The sequence below is a fragment of the Polistes fuscatus genome, unplaced genomic scaffold (genome assembly GCF_010416935.1).
Source record: "Polistes fuscatus isolate 324 unplaced genomic scaffold, CU_Pfus_HIC Scaffold7, whole genome shotgun sequence".
Taxonomy (NCBI): domain Eukaryota; kingdom Metazoa; phylum Arthropoda; class Insecta; order Hymenoptera; family Vespidae; genus Polistes; species Polistes fuscatus.
The window spans coordinates 1,565,709-1,571,708 of NW_025113151.1; the positions used below are offsets into that span (position 1 = coordinate 1,565,709).

The 6,000-nt window shown below is 32.8% G+C and overlaps 1 long non-coding RNA gene across 1 annotated transcript; it reads right to left on the reverse strand.

Moving 5' to 3' along the window:
- Window positions 1-5,294: 5,294 nt before the first annotated feature.
- On the reverse strand, window positions 5,295-5,786 carry LOC122524155. Its single transcript, XR_006305481.1, has 2 exons — window positions 5,530-5,786; window positions 5,295-5,454 (listed from the first exon to the last, which is right to left on the reverse strand). It is a non-coding gene; the product is annotated as an uncharacterized LOC122524155 (long non-coding RNA).
- Between the last annotated feature and the right edge of the window lie 214 nt (window positions 5,787-6,000).

A 6,000-nucleotide genomic window follows, 5' to 3' on the forward strand; every position in this document is an offset into this window, starting at 1 on the left:
TGGGCAGAAGTTGGGATGGGATAGCACGAGGGTTGGGGGGTAAGGGGGTGGGGGAGGTGTAGGTATTCTCGAAGGGTCGTTGTTGCAGTTCGCTCCGCGAAATTTCCTTTGTGCGGTTTTGCACGCACGGTATACTTCGTGCACTTCTTATTCTTATTCTTCTTTTACTTTTTCTTCTTCATCATCATCTTCTTCTTCTTCTCCTCTTCTTCTTCTTCCTCTTCTTCTTCTTTCTTCGTTGCAATGTTTCCGAAGAAACTTGCGATCACCATAAGAGAGACGAGTGATCATCTTCTCTACAGTCTCTTCTTCAGTTTCTTTAACGGTGTGCGCCTGGTTTTCTATTGACGAGGGCAAAGTAACCGTGTAATCGAAACTCTCCGAGAGGAATTGAGAGAGAGAGAGAGAGATAATCTTTCCCTTTATTTCGTTCTTCTATTCTTTATGTTTTTTCTTTTTTTTTCCTTTCGAATATTGTTACCGATACACCAACTATTTTGATCTTAAAATCGTACGAAATTTCCATCCCCCTTAGCCCCCTGCCCCTGCCCCCTGTCCCCCCGAATGAATGCATTATTTAAGGGATACACAAAACTACGTTTTTCTACTGTTGTCCGGCAAGAAGAAAACGTACAAGTCAATCCGGTTAAATTGTTCGAACGTGGAACGAATGTTTCTCAATAGGAAATTCTTTTTTGTTAGTTGTTGTTGTTGTTGTTGTTGTTGTTGTTGTCCCTTCATAAACTTCCTCCTGTCTTTTTCCTTTTTTTTCTTTTCTTTTTTTTCAAAGAAAGAAGTCTTTTCTTGCGCACAAGATCGAATACTTTCAGAAAAGATTTATCGAGAAATAAGTTCGTTTATGTGTATGTGTGTTTAATCGTTAACTGTGAATTTCGAAATGTTTATATACACAAGTAAATATAAATATAGTAATCAAAAGGAAAGTTAATTTGAATTTTCTAAAGAACGTATAACAGTCAATAATATAATATTGTATAAATATTATTTACATAATCGCGAGAAAAATGTTGGTAAAGTTCGTGGTGTCAAAATAAACACATCTGGGGATCCCTTTAGATCCTTCGAGAAGTTTTCTAGAAAAATATTTCGAGGACTAACGATGGGTCCTCTTTAAAATGGGATTGTGTTAGTTTTCAAATACGTATACAACGGTTTTCTATTTTTAGTTAAGGAAACAGGGAAGAAAGTTAGGGGGAAAGGGGGGAAAGGAACTTTCCCCATTTCAAAATCTAACGACAGTAATTGATTTTACTATCGATTGTCACTATTATTATTATTATTATTATTATTTATAATCATTTGCAGGTTCGGATGATAAATTATTTTCTTTTTTTTTTTTTTTTATATTATTTTTGAACATTATTTTATATTATTTATAAATGAACAGATTATATTGGTGTAAAAGAAAGTAATAAATAAATAAATAAATAAATAAATTTGATATATGGATTCGTCTTTTAATAGGCAGAAAAAACAAGGAAAAAGAAAAAGATTCAGACCACCCTGGCCATTTAAACGGTTTAATGCGAAAACTCGGTACCCAGTACTGAAAGACGCGTGTAACGGCTGATTATACAGAACAAAGAGACATATTTTTGTGCACGGGTGGCACAAAAGTACAAAGTGCAGCCTAAGGACAATAGTATAAGGGTGGGAGGAGGGGGAGGGGGATTACTAGGACAATACCAAAAGCATCGCTTTGATTATTATGAGAATTAGGGAATTACAGCGACAAGCTTAATTGCTTGTCGAGACTTATCACGTCAACATCGTTCATTATATATACATATTTTTTGTTTTTTTTTTTTTATTTGAAAAGATATCAAAGTACTTTAGACACTCCCTAATTTTGATCGTAGGCGTTAAACGTGACACTTCTGAATTCCCTATGAAAAGAATAATTAAACAAAACAAAAAGCATGCATCTATGATTTTAATTAGTAATTAACGAAGGGGAAAAAAATATATATATATAGGAATAGAAGTATAGAAATTTTTGTTTTAATATTTCATTACATTCATTGCAACGTAAAATAATAATAATAATAATAATAACAATAATAATAATAATAATAATAATAATAATAATAATAATTTAAATATTGAAAAATCACACACACAAATATTGTGTTGAAAAATCATTTGCAAATAAAATGATTGCAATGTAAAATAATAATAATATTTAATATAAAATAATAAATAATTAAAATAATAATCAAAGTGATTCGAGTATAAAGATAATGATAGTTATATAAGATACGTTTGAAGTTTTAGTTGTAGGAGTGAATCTAACAACACCGGCTGCAGTTTACGATCCTTGCATACCCTTTCCTCTCTTTTCTCTCTCTCTCTCTCTTTCTCTCTCTTACAGTGATGTACAAAATGTTAATATCCTGCGACGAGAAGTTAATGGACAGGCTGCGATCGTGTAAGGTAGGTGTGGGCTGTAATATATAGTGGATGTAACAAGGTTATAACTGCGAACTTTAGGGGGTTCAGTTCCTAACTTCGAACCCCTTCCTTTAGCCCTTTTCCTTTTTTTTTTCTTTCCCCAACTATGGCAGAGAGAGAGAGAGGCCGCCACGTTTAACGTGACGAGGACAAATTGTGGATACGTCGTCGTCGTCGTCCCTTCTTTTCGTTATAGTTCCTCCCTCGCTTGGTAGACGTCTTTTTCTACGTTAGTATAAGTGCTTGTGCATGATTTCATGTATATGTGTGTGTAATGTACGCGTACATGTTCCTTTCTGTCTCACTTCATTCTCTTTCTATCCAAAAGGTCCCCTCTTCCTTTTCGTATCGTGTGATAGATGGTTCTACCAGGTGATGCACCCTCTCTTTTCGTCAAACTCACCCCCAACTTTTTAAACAACGACTTACCCGTTCTTCTGCTTTCAACCCCCTACCCCTACCCCTACCCCTCTCTCTCTCTCTTTCTCTTTTTATTTTTCTCAGATACTATTTCACGCTATCGTCTTCCTTTTTAATACTTTCATGCTTGGTTAAACAATCACGCGTGTCTAGTGTATATTATTTCATTTGTTAGATTAATTCTTATAGATTTAAATGGTTTTAATAATAATCGGATAATATATTAAATAAGTGAATAATAAATAATTAAATATTAATTATTATTATTAATAATTAAAAGTATTCTCTTTGGTAATACATTAAATTAGGTTCATATCCTAAATATATAATCAATTTTATTTTATATAATCAAATCAAACTTCAACTTAAATAATTTATTAAAAAATAAATCTTTTTATTTAGATAAACTTATTAATTTTTAACTCATTATTATCAATTTTTATATCAAATTTTATTCAACTTTGACTAATTCGTGTGCACGTATTTAAATCATTGAAATTGTTGTTTATATAAAACGATCAATTATTTAAATCTATATATTTTCATTTTTTTTTTTTTTTTTTTATTTTTACGTAATATCCATCAATCGTAAAAGTCACGATAAATTTATTTTCATATCAGCAACGGTCTTACATCAATGCTCTGACTATTTGATTCCATTACTTTTTGTTACCACAATGACTCGTGTCTCAGTTTCGATTTAATCGTCTTCCATTCGTCCCGCTATCTGGGCGGATTCGTCTAAATCTCAATGTCATCCTACAGAAGACCAGTAGTAATTTTTTACACTTTCTGACACTGCTTTTCACGGGGGTCCATAGAAAAAAGAAAAACCTTTAAGGTTAGGATAAAAATCATCTATCTAAATTTAATACAAAAATAATTAATAATACAAAAAAAAAAGTAAGAGAGTAACTTTTACTTAAAAAAAAAAAGAAAGAAAACAATAATCGTCTAGCCTAACGTTCGAAAAAATTTCATTTGAATAATTTCTCGGTAAGATTGTAAGTTTTCTTGGAAAATGACGAATAATTCTAACGAATTTATCATGGAATAATTAGAATTTAATACTACGTACACACACCGACGCTTTATTATAGTTTCATGACTAAACTTTGCCAGAAAGTTCAGTCGGATCTTGTTAAAAGATAATAAACAAATCAGGGAAGAGAATTATACGAGTTTTAACTATTATTATATCGTATAGAAGTATGATTTTAGTGCGACGAAAATTGTTTGGATTCCTGTACAAGTTTTATGTGTATGTGTATGTATACATAAACACTAATAGTATGGGTATGTGTGTTTGTGTGTTTGTGAGGGTGGGGGAGGGAGAGGGGGTCAGAGGGGGCAAGGCATAAAATGTCTCTTTGACAGACGCCGCGATACGTTTGTTCGTTTAGTGCAAAGGATGTGTCTGGTGTCTAAGAAAGATCGTAAACGATTTCTCTCATTCGAACGATTATATCTTTCAAAAGCTTTATTTATCTCCTCGTTTTACTCGATCAATTAAGAAAATCGAGTTATACGCAGACCGGAAATCGTCGGAAAATATTATCTCTTAATAAACTTCAACATTGTCAACAATATTTCATTTCGTGTGATATCTAAATTGAATTAGAAGTATCTAAAGTGTTGAATCGAGATAATTGTTGTTGTTTTGTAGAAAAGATAAAGTAAAGAAATTAACTAGGGGGGGGGAGTATATATTTTTGTGTGTAATACTTTTTTTTTTTATTATAGAAGATATTATAGGTTGACTAATTAGAAAGAAATAGGAATGTTTAGGGTGTCAAGATTTATAGGTTCGATGTTGTAATTTAAATATGTGTGACTAGAATTTAGGGGAAGATTTTGAAATGATTTTAGAAAAATATTATTTTATTTATTTATTTCTTACTCCGGCCATTTTTGGATTTGGAGGGCTTCAGTTACATTCTTTCTTTTTTTAACAATAACAGAAAATAATATGAAAAATATGATTTATTTCTAATAGAAATATTTGAGAGAAGGAAGAATACTTTACGAGATTATTAAGAAATAAAATAAATAAATAAGCGAATTTAGGCTAATAAAAAGTAAGTGTTGCTAATAGGACACCTATATAACGATCGATCACACACAGTTAGATCCTCCCTTGTGTGAATTAAGGAAGAGGTGTTATAAAAGGTAAGCCCATTCCTTTGTCGATGAGAATACAGCTACTCTAGGGTTTTACCTGGACAATGTCCACTGCTTGCTTACCTACCGGTCAACCTTACGTATTTGACGAAATTGACCTTCTATCGAAAATTGGCGGTACGTACGTTGAAGTAGGCGTTCAAAAGTTAAACCCATCGAACCTGATTTTATACTTCTCTCTTTTATCTTTTTCTATCCTTTTAAATAATCCCCCCTTTTCGATTCGATTCATCGCAAAAAGAAAAAAAAATACCAGGCGTGAACCTAATCCCATTTTTGAAGTAACCCCGTTCCCCGTATTTTTTTTTTGGTTTCCTTCATTCATTCGTGTCTTTCTGTTTCACGATGTAACAACTTGGCGTGGGCCTAAGTGAAACAAATCTAAAGAACGTAAGTCTTTAGTTTAGTAGATGGGCGTTTAAAGGGCAGCTGTTAACGTAACACATTCTTACTCACTGTCGAGCTTAATTGAGAGAAGAAAGCTCGCTATGGGGCCACTTCGTTCATCCCATCAATCCCATCGAGTAGTAGTAGTAGTAGTAGTAGGGCCCAAGTTCTGCTTACCTATAATTCGATCTAGTAAAACCACCCCATTGGAACGTAACACGGCTGTTGACATTTGGTTATGTTTGACGTCAAGCTGAGCCCATCATCGTTCCTAGTTCGATGACGATAACTGAAGAAAAAGAGAAAGAGTGGTATAAGAGTGTTAGAGTAGAAAATACTCGACTGTGTTGCTATTACCTTTTTGAAGAGAGAAACCCTGAAGGGTTGTTGTTCAAGGACCACCCGTTGAATCCTCACAGTTATGCTCATTTCATCGTACGTAATATTATTATTTCTTTTTTCTTTTTTTTTAATTATAATCAATAACAATTTATCTTTCAAATGTTTTACACAATCTTTGGTTTGGATGTGGAATATATT